The sequence below is a fragment of the Dioscorea cayenensis genome, chromosome 20 (assembly GCF_009730915.1).
Source record: "Dioscorea cayenensis subsp. rotundata cultivar TDr96_F1 chromosome 20, TDr96_F1_v2_PseudoChromosome.rev07_lg8_w22 25.fasta, whole genome shotgun sequence".
Lineage (NCBI taxonomy): Eukaryota > Viridiplantae > Streptophyta > Magnoliopsida > Dioscoreales > Dioscoreaceae > Dioscorea > Dioscorea cayenensis.
In genome coordinates, this window is record NC_052490.1 from 23998572 (window position 1) to 24016053 (window position 17482).

Below are 17482 nucleotides of genomic sequence, written 5' to 3' on the forward strand. Positions count from 1 at the left end.
TTCTCCCGAATTCTCTTCCATTCTCTAACAAGTTGCTCTGCCCTCAAGGTTGACTGTACCACCTCCTTAAAGCTTTGCTTAATTGTAACTGCCATTCTTTCTCTAATACCTAAATTCAATCAAACTTAAAATTTAGAGCAACAAAGCTCCTTTGTAGCTGCTAAATTTGGAAAAAAACTAGCCAAGTTCTTCAACTCTATCTCATATTCTATAACTGTTTTATTCCCCTATACCAATCTCATGAGCTTGTGCATCTTTTGATTATGGTGAAATCTGGTGTAGTATTCTTCATCAACCTCAAGTAAGAAATTTGACCAAGTGACCTACCAAAAGGATCTTCTCTTTAAACTCTCTGACAAAATCTGAGCTCGATCCTCTAGCAGTCTATTAGTAACCTTAAGTCTTATCTCAACACCTATACTCATATCATGGAAGGTAACAATTATCCTCTTAATCCACTCTTTAGGAATCATAGCATCACTATTGCCACCAAAAGAACCACATCCAAGCTGTCGGGCTTCTTGTAGGAGTTTAGATAGTGCTTCGGCCTGACTAGTTCCACTGACCTCAGCTGGTGCATACTAAATTATTGAAGTCTCTGGTGGTGCTAAAGCTAGTGCTGGGGCTGTTTGAACCTGTCCCCTAAAGATCCTCCAATACTCCAAAAATTCCTGATGCTCCTGATAGGTAGGTTGCCTTCCATTGGCAACCCAATGAACCATGAAGGTTGTCTTCCCTTGGCAACCCAATGAACAATGAAGGCTTCTTTTGCCTCAGGAGTTGGAACAGAACAAGGCACTAGAGTAGTTCCCTACACCTAAAGGGTATGCCCAGAAGCAGCCACTGAGGGATCACACGCTGAACTGGACTCCTGCCTAGGTGGTGATAGAGATGAGGCCGGGGATGGTTCCCCTTGCCTCCCACATCTCTGAACTCTTAATGTAGCAACAGCAGGGGGAGTAACTCCCGCACGACATGCGTGTGAACATTGTGCTGGCATTTTATTGAAAGAAAACACAAGACACCTTTTAGAAATAACCTCAATATACAACAATGCTATATGCAGAGCCTATTGGGATCTACTAGTTACAAAGATAAAAAATTAGACTTCTGATCTAATCGAGGAACTAACACTAGATCAAAATTATATTGTCTAAACCTTGACCTAACTCTAAACGAGGGCTTTGATACCACTAAAGTATGTCACTTCGCAAGAAAGGTCAAATGCCTACCAAAACCCCAAAATACCATAAGGCTAACTTGATCATTGTACAATACCACTAAAACAACAAGGAATAACTTTACAACAATCAACAGCAACAATAATACCAATAATAATAGCATCGCCTTTCCTACATATATGCGTAAGGGTAACATACAATATGAGATACATCACAACATGACCCTTTTAGAAATAATAACAATCTCAAACATAAGGTAGCCTTTTATAACAATTCTTGGACATACTAACACAAGTACGAATGACCAAAGAATATAACACATAACATTAGTATATAAAATCCTAGTGGATCCATTTAATACATGCCAAAATAATTAAGTATCATACACAACACAAAGAGAACAACAAAACAAACTCTGCCAAGCACTTCACGCTTTTACCCCAATGCAGTATTATCGTCAAGGTGGAAAATGAGAGGGGGTGAGTAACTTAGTTACTCAGTAAGGGGTTAAACATGGGACTATAACTCAAGCATTATTAATGAAAGTAAAATACCATAAACATGTTTTGATTCTTAATAAGAATAAAGATACTTTAAATAACAAATATAACATAAGAATATAAGCTTTCTCAATAAAATTCAAAATAAAATCTCTGGCCTCGAAAACCCTCCATGGCTAAATGTGGCCTCTGTTAGGTCTGGAGCCACAAGATGTGAGTATCTTGGCATTGACCGATGGGAAGTCCATGTGGTCACTTTAAACAAGCCAACTATATCAAAGTTAGGACTGTACACTTCCACTTGAAATGGCATAACCGATTTGATAGTTTTCCACGCCACCTTAACTAGGTCGGCCCGTGGGAACCGTCTGCTTCTTACTATAGTAAGTACTTGAGCTCGGCTCCCATGTCACCATCAAAATATTTAAATAACAATGCAGCCCATAGGCTCAATATATACATCAACATATTAGCACAATTCTCATCGAGAGATCACAAGTGTTCACAATTGCAATAGTTACTTAAAGAGTGAAGAACTTGATTATAACATTGACAGGTTGCTCCGCAAGTGCACGGAGTTGTCGAAGTAATAAATCCCCAGGTGAGTGGGGGTATCGTATCCACAGGGAGTAGGGAGTAAAAATACTTATATTGCTTCTTAGCTAGGTGAAAGATGGAATAGTGATTTGTGTGTCAAAAGATGTGAAATAACAAAAGATGAAATAAACAAGAGAGAAAGTACGGAAAAGGAGAAAGTAAGGCAATCGATATAAATGGGGTACCCAGGTATTGTTCCCCCTAGGACAATAGTTTCAAGTGCAAGAACCCTCTATTATGCTTCCTAACTAATGCAATGGTGAGTCATGGACATCCTTAACTACATGGTCCCAAACCTAAGGTCAACCATGCATAATTCTACACATGTCCCGGAGGAGAAATCGAACAATCTCAACACCTCGCACTCGTATAGAATTGCAATGAGCTCTAGGGATTCCAAGTGATAAATCTCTTCCTATGTATAGACCTAACCCTTTGGTCCAGGCGGAAGGTCCCTAGCCACAATTAAGCCCTAGATGCTAAAATCACCTCAACGCTTCACTCCATTGCACTCGCAACTAGGCCCCAGCAGAGGATCATCCCTTAGCCCATTCACTCTATTGTGGCCGCAAAGAACTCGAGGAACGGAGGTAGAATCTATCACACCGGAGGGGAAAGGGGACGCTCCTGTACCTCTCTACTCACCCTCTCAACCCTCTCCAATCAAGCTTCGTCTAATCCTCGTGGTGTGTCACTCACTCACAAGGATAACCGGGTGAACTCTCAACCCTAGTGTCATTCTAAGGGAGTATTCAAACAACAAACGTTCAAGATTGGAACTCACAAACACATCAATTAATTGAAAGCACAATAAAGAGGTTCAAAGAAACTAATACATCCTAGGGTTCACAAATACCCAAATACCCACTAGGGGTTTAGCTCTCCATGGAGTTTAATACAAACGATAATGAAATCAAGTGCAAAGATAAACAATCCATAAGAAAATCCCCTCGATGGTCGTGTCGATGGCCTTGTGGAGAGTCCTCTACTCGTCGCGTGATCTCCTCGTCCGGTATAAGATACGCCTTTGTCAGAGGCTCCCTTACCAACCTTCTTCCTAATCTGACGCGATGTCGGAGCCGTAGAACCTCCTCCAAGACCTTGCCAATACCTCTCCAAACCCTAGCCACAACCTTCTCTCAAGATGGGGGCGAGGTAGAACAGAAGATGAACAAAAGATGCTGAAATCGAGGCAGATTCAGCTTTAAATAGGGGCTGGAATCGGGATTTCACATGCCCGTGTGAGACTCCACACGGCCCTGTGGAAATAACGCACGGGCGTGTGTAAATTCCACATGCCCGTATGGCTTTTCTGTTTCTTGCTTCTTCGGCTGGCTGTCAATAAATCCTGCTTCAACCCGGCATGAAGTATTCCTGATTCCATGATTTCATCGAGGTAACGTAGCCGGGCACACGTCCACGTCGTGGATCGCTTTGCTTCTTCATTAATGGACAAGTTGGTAGAGATCTTGTTCTATGTGCACAAGTCAGAACGCTAAAGTGTGACTGCCCTTGTGCCCCTCCAATTGGTCGTGCTAACTGAATTATAAAGATGTTGGCACACACTCTAGCGTCTCGCATCCGACCTATGTCTTCGCGTTTGAACTTTAGCAAGATTTCTCCCAACATTGGTGCATTCAAGATCCACATTGGCTTCTTTCTCTCACTTTCGTCTTCACAACCCAATCTGTGTAAAAGAACATAGATGCACACATATTAATGCTAAAACCCGACAAAAGTAATGCAAATCATAAGGAAAGAACGCTTCGCATTCTTATCGCACAAGCACTTATCAAACTCCCCCACACTTAAGCTTTTGCTTGTCCTCAAGCAAAAATTAAAACATTGTATGCATAGATGAAGGAAATATTGGAAGTGCTTGGCCTTAGGTTCACCAAAGCATGCAAAGAAAGCATTCTAATAGCAAAGGAAATTTTAACACTAAATACGAAAAATCAATGCTCTAGCTAAAAACTTGAATCAAAAAGGACAATAAACCCGAATTTGTGTAAGTGTGTGGACTCACTCAATCAACCCAAGGTATACTCCTCAAAGTTCTAGGAATAAGGGACTTATTTATCTACAAAAATAACAACAAATTCACAACGGTAGTAGCTTCACACATCCTCGAAGGTAGCCCTTTCCCAAGCGGCCGCTAAAGGTAGCTTTCACACTTTCGAAGATGTAGCTCTTTCTACCGGGGTGGTAGCTTTCACACTTCCCATTAGATAGTTCTTTCTCTCATTAGAGCATAACTAGTATCCGACTTATGAGAGTAGCTTCATACATCATAGGAGGTAGCTCTTTCCACCCAACAAGCACAACTAAACAAGAAAACTATTTTGTTCCTTCTTTTCTTTTCCAATTTTTTTTTAACTCACAAACAAACTAAACTAGTCCCTTCAACCTTAAACTTGAGTTTCCAAAAGAGTTTAGAGAGTGAGTAGTGCAACAAGTATAAATCGGGCAAAAATTCCTACAAATTCAAGCAAGAACTAGAGCATGAAAACATTCAATGTTAAAAATTCTCCTAAACTAAAGAATACCATTATTGCAACTAAGGTGAAACATCATTGGCTATGTAAGCATATGTGTTAATTCAAAAATCATGTAAAAGATATGTGCACTATGAACTCCCCCCCACACTTAAGTTGTACATTGTCCTCAATGTACATGTGCAATCTCACTCAAAAGATATATATTAATGAAGTGCAAATGTGGGAGAGACAATTGAAACAATACTCCCCTAACTCCTAATGTTGCATTTGAATGGAGATAAATCCTTGGGAGTGATGTTCCAACGGGTTGTAAAGCTCACACGGCCACTTTTGTCATGCCCATGACTAGTTCTCAATTGCCATACTGACAAGACCATCTGCACGCATACACGAGGGGGTTCAGTAAAGCTCAATAAAAGAAAAATAAACAAACTCGAGTATATAAAAGATAAAGCAAGCAATACAACTCGAGACAAAAACAAACTAAACTCAGAAGGAGAGTCCTTTCTGAGGATAACAAGTCTAAAAATAAAAGTGCAAATAAAGAAAAATAAATCAAGTGTCGGTGCCACGCTCGGGCTCCTCTGCTGGTGCTGCTGCTGGTGAGGATGAAGTATGAGGTGGATCCATCGGTGCTGGAGCAGGTGATGGTGGAGATGGTGAAGATGCCGAGGGGGGCTGAGGAGTCCTCGGGCGCAGGACGAACGATGAGGCGACGTCTCGCTCTAAAATCTGCTGTAGAATGTCGAAACGTGTCATGAGCTCGGTGTACTGAGTGGCCTGCGTAGCCCTCATCTCAGCAATCTCTGTGCGAGCCCCAGCTATCTCTGTCTGTACTAAACCCACCGCACTATCGAGCCTTTCAAAGCGATCATGGGCTCGAGATGGTGACGATACCTGTACAATGGGTGCGTCCTCTGCCACCAAAGGTACCTCGGTCTCCATCGGTGTTGGCTGAGGCTCAGAAGTAGGCTGGGATGCCTCGGCTTCCTCCGCTGTCTCCGGAGCTGGTAGAACCAAAGCTTAAACCCCTGCCCGAACTCTGCAGACCATGCCCATCAACCTCATCGTCTCTAGGCTCAGGGGCGCAGGTGTGCTCGTCTTCTCTGCCCCGCGCACTGTATCCAAGAGACCCATGCCCAGCACTAGTCTCGTGATGTAGGGGCCTGAGAAGATCGCTCCCAATTGATCATAACGCCCCTGGTGACTGATGTACTCTGTGATGATGTGGCCTAAATGAATCGCTATGCGCTTCACCATCGAGTACAAGTAAAGCAGCTCCTGCCGGCTCTGAACGCCAGTGCTATCACCACGGCCACTTACCGACCTGCTCATAAGGGCATGTAGATATCGATATACAGGTCGGGAGAGACACGTGGCCTTGGACACCCCTGGCTCATACTGGCCCTGACCACATAATATCCGGTAAGCTCTCTGCGGGGTCAAGGCGCCAGGATAATCCCTCGGTAACTGAGAGTACCCATCAGTGTCTGTGAATGCCTCCTTATACAAGCCAAGCAAGATGGAAAACTGAGTGACGCTCAAGCAATTGTGGTGTCCAACTGCTCTGAACTGAATGGCATCTACATTGTCGAAGCTCGCGTATGATCTGTCGAAATCAAATGTAGATAAAACCTCTAGTGCAAGCACTCGGATGGCTGGCTCTCGAACCATCAACAACTGCCTCCAACCACCCGTAGAGACGAGATCCTCAATTTCTGCTGCAAACTCATCTCTCTGCTGCAGATCTCGCAATATACTCATATCCAGGAAGCGAGTCTGTCCGAACCGAAGTCTCGACAAACGCTAATAGCGGACCTGATGCTTCAGCAAAGCAAATCGAATGCCCTCAGGCTCAGGAGACGACTCACGCGACCTCTTATCAGCTTGCTTCTTTGAACGGGGAGCCATAATCTGCAAAATTTTGAAAGAACCCGATTAAACAAGTTGATGAAACAATGCTGCAGAAATCCACACGGTCGTGTGGAATTTCAACACGCCCGTGTGGATCCACGGGGCGTGAAAACCGCACGGCCGCGCCTCAAAAATCAATAATACACTCCAAAATTGTCTTCTAAACTCTTTCTAAACATGAATAATCGTTCGAATCATAGAAACGTAGCATTATTGGCTAAATCAATCAATGGAAACTAGGAATCAATGAAGATAATCCAAAATAGGACTTACCGACGAGTTGAGAGGAAGAAACTTGAAATCGGCTAGCAAACCTCGCAAAATTCGCACTAAATCGGCGCTAGAGGGGCGAGAAAGAATAGAAAGGTGTTCTCAGAGCGAGTGTGGGTGTGAAGATAAAGAAAACCGAAAGGATTTTAAAGAAAACCCACGGCTCTTATGTTTCTGTATATCCACACGGGCGTGTGGAAATTACCCACGCCCGTGTGACTCCACGAGAGAGCTTCACAGGGGTGTACGCACGCCCTTGTGCGCTCTCAGCATAACGCTCTGAACACAACCACACGGCCGTGCGTAAATTACCCACGCCCATGCGCCCGACCCACAGTGGCAGCCACACGCCCCTGTGCGCTCTCTGTTCAATCGAGAGAATTCTCTTAAGTGTTCCACACGCCCGTGCGGAAAATCCGCACGGCCGTGGACATTCACAGGCTCAACTCACAGGGGCATTCGCACGCCCCTCTGCACTCTCGGGATAGAGAAGAGATTGTCTGCAGAAACCCACACGGGCATGTGGAAATTCGCACGCCCGTGTATATATCAAACTGTTGCCCACAGGGGCGAGTTCACGCCCCTGTGTGCTCTTGGGAAAATGTGCTAAGTTTCTGCAGGATGACGCACGCCCGTGCGGAAATTCCGAACGGCCGTCCAATAATCGCAGGGTCGCTCACAGGGGTGAGTTCACTCCCCTGTGTCTTCTCTGGATGAGCTCGCAATACAACCCCACGGGCATGTGGAAATTCCACACGCCCGTGTGTTCTCTTTGGATGACTTGGAAAACTCTGCAGGCTCTGCAGAAATTTTCTGAACATGTTACACATTCAGAGCCTGCCCTTTTTATGCAACAAATACCAATGAAAAACAATGGAAACAAGCTCAAGCGACCAAATCTTCGCCAACTCCTCATGAAAACACACGATGATATACAAATCCACCAAAATGAATGCAGCACAACTAGTTCAAAATGAAAGCACCAACACTAAACAATTTATTTATTCAACCTAACTACAAAAACAGTAAACACTTGGGTTGCCTCCCAAGAAGCACTTGTTTTACGTCACTAAGCTTGACGTACCTTGTCTTACCTCACGGGGGTTCATAAATGAAGGTTGCCCTCTTACCCATGGTTTGGAAGCATGATGAGCAAAGTCTCTTGAGAGTAGAGGCTGAATTGTCGGGTTTGGGAACACCTAGCAATGATACATGGAACTCACTCGGCTTGGGCACACCTCCAACTGTATTGGAGTGTTTCCGGTGGCGTCTCCTTACCCTCTTCATTTTCTGGATCACCTTCTTCAGGATCCCCGGGGTAGACGGTACTTCTTCATTCGCACCAAGCATCATTACTTCTACAATCTGCTCCTCTTGGTCGAATAAACCCTCATACGGGTCCGGATTAAACATTTCCTGTACATATTCATCAATAATCTCATCAGTAGTGTCTAGAAAATATAATGTATCATCAAAGTCAAGAGAATGCCGCATGGCTTCAGCGAGGCGGTATGTGAGCTTGTCATCTCCAACTCTCAACGTTAGCTCCCCGCCATCCATGTCAATCAAAGCCTTGGAAGTTCGCAAAAACGGCCTCCCAAGTATCAATGGTACATCCGTATCCTCATCGATGTCTAGCACCACAAAGTCAATAGGAAATATATACTTGTCCACCTTGACAAGCACATCTTCGATGATGCCCCTCGGATGTCGCACCGTTCGGTCCGCCAATTGTAAAGTCATCCGAGTGGGCCTAGGTTCTAACAAACCTAGCTTCTGAAAGAAGATGTATGGCATGACATTGATGCTTTCCCCTGAATCTGCCAATGCCAACTCTTCACCTAGATTGCCAATGTTACACGGAATGATGAAGCTCCCCGGGTCTTTCTTCTTGTTTGGCATGTTCTTTTGCAAAACCGCCGAGCAAGATGGATCTAGGATCACGGAAGCACTCTTCTCTAACTTCCTCTTGTTGGTCAACAAATCTTTCAAGAATTTAGCATACTTAGGCATTTGAGCCAATGCCTCAACAAAAGGGATGTTGATGTGGAGTTGCTTGAATAGACTTAGGAACTTCTTGTATTGCTCATCCGCTTGGTCATTCTTCAATCTTGAGGGATAAGGAATTCTTGGCTTGAAGGGTGGAGGTGCCACCTCCTTCTCTTTGCTCGGTCCTTCTCCAACCTCTATGACCTCGGGTACATGTACATTGGGCTTCTCACTTGGAAGCTTCCCTTCAACCTCGCGACCACTTCGCAAAGTGATCACTTTTAATTACTCTCTAGGATTCGTCTCTGTATTGCTCGGTAAGCTCCCTTGTGGTCGTTCCGCTAGAGACTTTGCAATTTGTCCAACTTGGTTCTCAAGATTGTGCAAGGACGCAGTGTGATTGCGAAGTGTGGCCTCAACTGATTCAAACCTTGAATTCGAGGATTACACAAATCTAGTCAAGGCCTTCTCTAAGTCGGTCATGCGGGTCTCCAAGCCATTAACTCTGTTCTCGACATTTGGGGCTTGTTGTTGTTGGAAACCCGGTGGCCCATGGCCTTCTTTGGACCTTGGTTGCTCCATGAAAAATTGGGATGATTCTTCCAACCCGAATTGTAGGTGTTGCTATATGGATTCCCTTGGTTCCTCATTGCATTACCCACAAAATCAACTTTCTCAACTGAAGATACATCACCAATGGAGATCGGGCAATCGGAGGAAGCATGTCCTCCTCCACATCCGTTACATGTTGTCACGGCCGCCACTCTATTCGAAGCTAGAACATCTAACTTCTTACCCAATGCTTCAACTTGAGCCGCCAATGACGTTACCGCATCTATCTCATGGAGTCCGGCCACTTTCTTCTTCTCTCTTGCATTCCACTGGTAGCTATTTAGACCCATTTCTTCAATAAGTTGTCAGCATGCCTCGGGGGTCTTGCTACCTAAGGTACCTCCTGCTGCCGCATCCAAGAATTGCCTTGTACTTGGATTAAAACCATTGTAAAAGGTTTGGATACTCATCCACTCCGAGAATCCATGTTGTGGGCATTTGCGCAGCAGCTCCTTGAACCTTTCCCACGTCTCAAATAGAGACTCCAATTCCGACTGTACAAAAGAAGAGATCTCATTCCTTAGCTTTGCAGATTTTCCGGGAGGGAAATAACGGCCAAGAAAAGCTTCTACCATCTCCTTCCATGTGATGATCGAGGCTTTAGGTAATGAGTGTAGCCACTGCTTTGCTCTCCCCTTTAAGGAAAATGGGAAGGCTCTCAACTTGATGGCATCATCTGTCACTCCATTGATCTTGAGCATATCACACACCTCAAGAAAGTTCTCTATGTGACTGTTTGGATCCTCATCGGCCAAACCATTAAACTGTGTGGATTGCTACAACATGTGGATGAATGTCGGCTTTAGCTCAAAGTTCTGAGCTGTAATATGGGGACGCACAATGCTCGATTGTGTTCCCAAAACTGAAGGTCTAGCATAATCGAGAGTGTCCTCTCGCGCTCATTCTGTCTCGCCATATTGCCCTCGAATTTTCAACTTCCAAATCAGCTAAATTCGACTGGTTCTTCCACGTGTTCTTTCCCTTTTCTTCTAAGTGTTCTTTTCAAGCTCGGGATCTCCTTCAATCAATATTGAGGGGTTCCCTCGGGTCATCAACCCTGAAGTCGCACAAAAAGAAAGAAAACAAATCAGAATGATGATAGGAAAGAAGATGTGAAATAGAATGAATGGATGAATAGCTAAGAAAACAAAAGTGCAAAGTATTTCTAAACGCCTACTCCCCGGCAACGGCGCCAAAAACTTGACAGGTTGCTCCGCAAGTGCACGGAGTTGTCAAAGTAATAAATCCCCAGTGAGTGGGAGGGTATCGTATCCACAGGGGAGTAGGGAGTAAAAAAATACTTATATTGCTTCTTAGCTAGGTGAAAGATGGAATAGTGATTTGTGTGTCAAAAAGATGTGAAATAACAAAAGATGAAATAAACAAGAGAGAAAGTACGGGAAAGGAGAAAGTAAGGCAATCGATATAAATGGGGTACCCGGGTATTGTTCCCCTAGGACAATAGTTTCAAGTGCAAGAACCCTCTATTATGCTTCCTAACTAATGCAATTGTGAGTCGTGGACATCCTTAAATACATGATCCCAAAACTTAAGGTCAACCATGCCTAATTCTACACATGTCCCGGAGGAGAAATCGAACAATCTCAACACCTCGCACTCGTGTAGAATTGCAATGAGCTCTAGGGATTCCAAGTGATAAATCTCTTCCGATGTATAGACCTAACCCTTTGGTCCAGGCGGAAGGTCCCTAGCCACAATTAAGCCCTAGATGCTAAAATCACCTCAACGCTTCACTCCATTGCACTCGCAACTAGGCCTTAGCGGAGGATCATCCCTTAGCCCATTCACTCTATTGTGGTTGCAAAGAACTCGAGGAACGGAGGTAGAATCTATCACACCGGAGGGGAAAGGGGACGCCTCTGCACCTCTCGACTCACCCTCTCAACCCTCTCCAATCAAGCTTTCGCTCTAACCCTCGTGGTGTGTCACTCACTCACAAGGATGACCGGGTGAACTCTCAACCCTAGTGTCACTCTAAGGGAGTATTCAAACAACAAGCATTCAAGATTGGAACTCACAAACACATCAATTAATTGAAAGCATAATAAAGAGGTTCAAAGAAACTAATACATCCTAGGGTTCACAAATACCCAAATACCCACTAAGGGTTTAGCTCTCCATGGAGTTTAATACAAACGATAATGAAATCAAGTGCAAAGATAAACAATCCATAAGAAAAACCCCCTCGATGGTTGTGTCGATGGTCTTGTGGAGAGTCCTCTACTCGTCGCACGATCTCCTCGTCCCGAGATAAGATACGCCTTTGTCGAGGCTCCCTTACCAACCTTCTTCCTAATGAGACGCGATGTCGGAGCCGAGAACCTCCTCCAAGACCTTGCCAATACCTCTCCAAACCCCTAGCCGCAGCCTTCTCTCAAGATGGGGCGAGAAAGAATGAAGATGAACAAAAAGATGCTGAAAATCGAGGCGATTCAGCTTTAAATAGGGGTCGGAATCGGATTTCACACGCCTGCGTGAGACTCCACACGGCCCCTGTCGAAATAACGCACGGGCAGTGTAAATTCCACACGCCCGTGTGGCTTCTCTCTGCTTGCTTCTTCGGGTCCGGGTCACATAAATCCTACTTCAACCTGGCATGAAGTATTCCCGATTCCATGATTTCATCGAGGTAACGTAGACGGGCACATGTCCACGTCGTGGATCGCTTTGCTTCTTCATTAACGGACAAGTTGGTAGAGATCTTGTTCTATGTGCACAAGTCGGAAGGCTAAAGTGTGACCGCCCTTGTGCCCTCCAATTGGTTGTGCTAACTCGAATTATAAAGAGGTTTGGCACACACTCTAGCTGCCTCGCGATCCGACCTATGTCTTCACGCTTTGAACTTTAGCAAGATTTCTCCCAACATTGGTGCATTCACGGTCCACATTGGCTTTTTTCTCTCACTTTCGTCTTCACCTTAGTTGCAATAATGGTATTCTTTAGTTTAGGAGAATTTTTAACATTGAATGTTTTCATGCTCTAGTTACTCGCTTGAATTTGTAGGAATTTTTTTGCCCGATTTATACTTGTTGCACTACTCACTCTCTAAACTCTTTTGGAAACTCAAGTTTAATGTTGTAGGGACTAGTTTAGTTTGTTTGTGAGTTAAAAAATTTGGAAAAGAAAAGAAGGAACAAAAATAGTTTTTCTTGTTTAGTTGTTCTTGTTGTGTGGAAAGAGCTACCTCCTATGATGTATGAAGCTACTCTCATAAGTCGGATACTAAAAGTGTGAAAGCTACCACCCCGGTAGAAAGTGCTACCTCTTCGAAAGTGTGAAAGCCACCTTTAGCGGCCGCTTGAAAAAGGGCTACCTTCGAGGATGTGTGAAGCTACTACTGCTGTGAATTTGTGGTACTTTTGTAGATAACAAGTCCCTTGTTCCTAGAACTTTGAGGAGTATACCTTGGGTTGATTGAGTCAGTCCACACACTTACACGATTTCGGGTTTATTATCCTTTTTGATTCAAGTTTTTTTAGCTAGAGCATTGATTTTTTTCGTATTTAGTGGTAAAAAAATTTCCATTGCTATTAGAATGCTTTCTTTGCATGCTTTGGTGAACCTAAGGCCAAGCACTTCCAATATTCCCTTCATCTATGCATACTAATGTTTTAATTTTTTTGCTTGAGGACAAGCAAAAAGCTTAAGTGTGGGGGAGTTTGACAAGCAAAAGCGTTTCTTTCCTTATGATTTGCATTACTTTTTGTCGGGTTTTTAGCATTAATATGTGTGCATCTATGTTCTTTTTACACGATTGGGTTGTGAAGATGAAAGTGAAAGAAAGAAGCCAATGTGGACCGTGATTGCACCAATATTGGGAGAAATCTTGATAAAGTTCAAACGCGAAGACATAGGTCGGGTGCGAGACACTAGAGTGTGTGCCAACCTCTTTATAATTCAGTACCAAGACCATTTGGAGGGGCACAAGGGCAGTCACACTTTAGTGTTCCGACTTGTGCACGTAGAACAAGATCTCTACCAACTTGTCTGATAATGAAGAAGCAAAGCTGCTCCACGACGTGGACGTGTGCCCGCTCACGCTACTCTCGATGAAGTCATGGAATCGGGATACTGCATACTGCTTTGTAGCAGGATTTATTGACAAACCACCAAGAAGCAAGAAATGTAGAAGTCACATGGGCATGTGGAATTTACACACGCCCATGCGTTATTTTACACAGTGGCCGTGTGGAGTCTCACACGGGCGTGGAAACCCCGATTCCAGCTCCCTATTTAAAGTCGAATCGCCCTCGATTTCAAAGATTCTATTCTTCATCCTTTGTTCATCTTTCCCCCATCTTGAGAGAAGGCGGCAGTTAGGGTTTGGAGAGATATTGGCTAGGTCTTGGAGGAGGTTCTACGGCACCGACATCGCGTCTTGGTAGGAAGAAGGTTGGTAAGGGAGCCTCTGACAAAGGTGTATCTTATACCGGACGAGGAGATCGTACGACGAGTAGAGGACTCTCCACAAGACCATCGACACTACCATCGAGGGGGTTTTTCTTATGGATTGTTTATCTTTGCATTTGATTTCATTATCTTTTGTTTTAAACTCCATGGAGAGCTAAACCCCTAGTGGGTATTTGGGTATTTGTGAACCCTAGGATGTATTAGTTTCTTTTGAATCTCTTTTATTATGTTTTTCAATTAATTGATGTGTTTGTGAGTTCCAATCTTGAATGCTTGTTGTTGAATACTCTCTTAGAGTGACACTAGGGGTTGAGAGTTCACTCGGTTATCCTTGTGAGTGAGTGACACACCACGAGGGTTAGACGAAGCTTGATTGGAGAGGGTTGAGAGGGTGAGTCGAGAGGCACAGAGCGTCCCCTTCCTCCTCGGGTGTGAGATTCTACCTCCGCTCCTCGAGTTCTTTGCGGCCACAATAGAGTGAATGGGCTAAGGGATGACCATCCGCTGGGGCCTAGTTGCGAGTGCAATGGAGTGAAGCTGCTAAGGTAATTTTAGCACTCGGGGCTTAATTGTGGCTAGGGACCTTCCACCGGACCAAAGGGTTAGGTCTATACATAGGAAGAGATTTATCACTTGAATCCCTAGAGTTCATTGCAATTCTATACGAAAAGTCGAGGTGTTGAGATTGTTAGATTTCTCCTTCGGGACATGTATAGAATTAGGCATGGTTGACCTTAGGTTTGGGATCATGTATTTAAGGATGTCCACTGACTCTCAATTGCATTAGTTAGGAAGCATAATAGAGGATTCTTGCACTTGAAACTAGTGTCCTAGGGGGAACAATACCCGAGTACCCCATTTATATCGATTGCCTTACTTTCTCCTCTCCCTGCATTTTCTCTCTTGTTTATTTTATTTCACATCTTTTGACACACAAATCACTATTCCATCTTTCGCCTAGCTACGAAGCAATCTAAGTATTTTTATTCCCTACTCCCTGTGGATACGAGTACCCCCCACTCACCCTGGGATTATTACTCGATAACTCCGCACTTCATGGAGCAACCTCATTAAGTTTTTTTGGCGCCTGCCGGGAGTAGGCATTTAGAGATACTTTGCACTTTTTGTTTTTCTTAGCTATTCATTCATTTATTCTATTTCACATCTTCTTTTCTATCATCGCTCTGATTTGTTTTACTTTCTTTTGTGCAGCTTCAGGTTGATGACGCGAGGGAACCCCTCAATATTGATTGAAGGAGATCCCGAGCTTGAAAGAACACTTAGAAGAAAAGGGAGAGGACCCGTGGAAGAACCGCTCTACTCTAGCCGATTTGAAGTTGAAGGTTCGTGCAATATGGCGTAATCGTAATGAGCAGCAGAGGACACCTCCCGACTATGCTAGACCTTTCGATTTGGGGACACAATCGAGCATTGTGCGCCCCCTATTACAGCTCGTAACTTTGAGCTAAAGGCGGCATTCATCCACATGTTACAGCAGTCTGCACAGTTCAATGGTTTGGCCGATGAGGATCCAAAGAGTCACATAGAGAACTTTCTTGAGGTGTGTGATATGCTCAAGATCAACGGAGTGACGGATGATGCCATCAAGTTGAGAGCCTTCCCATTTTTCCCTAAAAGGGGAGAGCGAAGCAGTTGGCTACACTCATTACCCTAAAGCCCTCGATCACCACATGGGAGGAGATGGTAGAAGCTTTTTCTTGGCCGTTATTTCCTCCCCGAAAAACTGCAAAGCTAAGGAATGAGATCTCGCCCTTTGTACAATGGAATTGGAGTCTCTATTTGAGGCGTGGGAAAGGTTCAAGGAGCTCCTCACGAAAATGCCCACAACACGGATTCCCCGGAGTGGATGATTATGCAAACCTTTTACAACAGTTTAAATCCAAGTACAAGGCAACTTTTGGATGCGGCAGCAGGAGGTACCTTAGGTAGCAAGACCCCCGAGGCATAGTGACAACTTATTGAAGAAATGGGTCTAAATAGCTACCAATGGAATGCTAGGGAGAAGAAGAAAGTGGCTGCACTCCATGAAATAGATGCGGTAACGTCATTGGCGGCTCAAGTTGAAGCATTGGGTAAGAAGCTAGATGTTATAGCTTCAACAGTAGTGGCGGCCGTGACAACATGTAACCGATGTGGAGGAGGACATGCCTCCGATTGTCCGATCTCTATTGGTGATGTATCTTCGGTGGAGAACATTGATTTTGTGGGTAATGCAATGAGGAACCAAGGGAATCCATATAGCAACACCTACAATTCGGGTTGGAAGAATCATCCAAATTTTTTTCATGGAGCAAACTAAGGTCCATAGAAGGCCATGGGGCGCTGGGTTTCCAACAACAACGAGCCCCAAAATGTCGAGAACAGAGTTAATGGCTTGGAGACCCGCATGAATGACTTAGAGAAGGCCTTGACCAGATTTGTGCAATCTTCGAATTCAAGGTTTGAATCAGTTGAGGCCACACTTCGCAATCACACTGCATCCTTGCACAATCTTGAGAACGAGTTGGACAAATTGCGTAAGTCTCTAGTGGAACGCACCACAAGGGAGCTTACCGAGCAACACAGTAGACGAATCCTAGAGAGCAATTAAAAGCGATCGCTTTGCGAAATGGCCGCGAGGTTGAAGTCAAGCTCCCGAGTGAGAAGCCCAATGTGCATGTACCCAAGGTCATAGAGGTTAGAGAAGGACCGAGCAAAGAGAAGGAGGTGGCACCTCCACCCTTCAAGCCAAGAATTCCTTTATCCCTCAAGATTGAAGAATGACCAAGCGGATGATCAATACAAGAAGTTCCTAAGTCTATTCAAGTAACTCCACATCAACATTCCTTTTGTTGAGGCATTGGCTCAAATGCCTAAGTATGCTAAATTCTTGAAAGATTTGTTGACCAACAAGAGGAAGTTAGAGGAGAGTGCTTCCGTGATCCTAGATGCATCTTGCTCGGCAATTTTGCAAAACAACATGCCGAATAAGAAGAAAGACCCGGGAGCTTCATCATTCCTGTAACATTGGCAATTTAGGTGAAGAATTGGCATTGGCAGTATTCAGGGCAAGCATCAATGTCATGGCATACACCTTCTTTCGTAGCTAGGTTTGGGAGAACCTAGGCCCACTCGTGATGACTTTACAATTGGCGGACCGAACGGTGCGACATCCGAGGGGCATCATCGAAGACGTGCTTGTCCAGGTGGACAAATATATATTTCATGTTGACTTTGTGGTGCTAGACGTCGATGAGGATGCGGATGTACCATTGATACTTGGGAGGCCCTTCTTACGAACTTCCAAGGCTTTGATTGACATGGATGGGCGGGAGCTAACGTTGAGAGTTGGAGATGACAAGCTCACATACCGCTCCGAAGCCATGCGGCATTTTCTTGACTTTCGATGACACATTATATTTTCTAGACACTACCGATGAGATTATTGATGAATATGTGCAGTGAAATGTTTAATCCCTCGACCAGTATG

The 17482-nt window shown here is 44.3% G+C and overlaps 2 non-coding genes across 2 annotated transcripts; one reads left to right on the plus strand and one right to left on the minus strand.

Annotated features, from left to right (window-relative positions):
• The first annotated feature begins 9981 nt into the window (after nucleotides 1–9981).
• LOC120251977 lies at nucleotides 9982–10088 on the plus strand. The gene has a single exon (XR_005533536.1). It is a non-coding gene; the product is annotated as a small nucleolar RNA R71 (small nucleolar RNA).
• Nucleotides 10089–15741: 5653 nt separating this feature from the next.
• LOC120252200 lies at nucleotides 15742–15848 on the minus strand. The gene has a single exon (XR_005533741.1). It is a non-coding gene; the product is annotated as a small nucleolar RNA R71 (small nucleolar RNA).
• Nucleotides 15849–17482: the final 1634 nt, after the last annotated feature.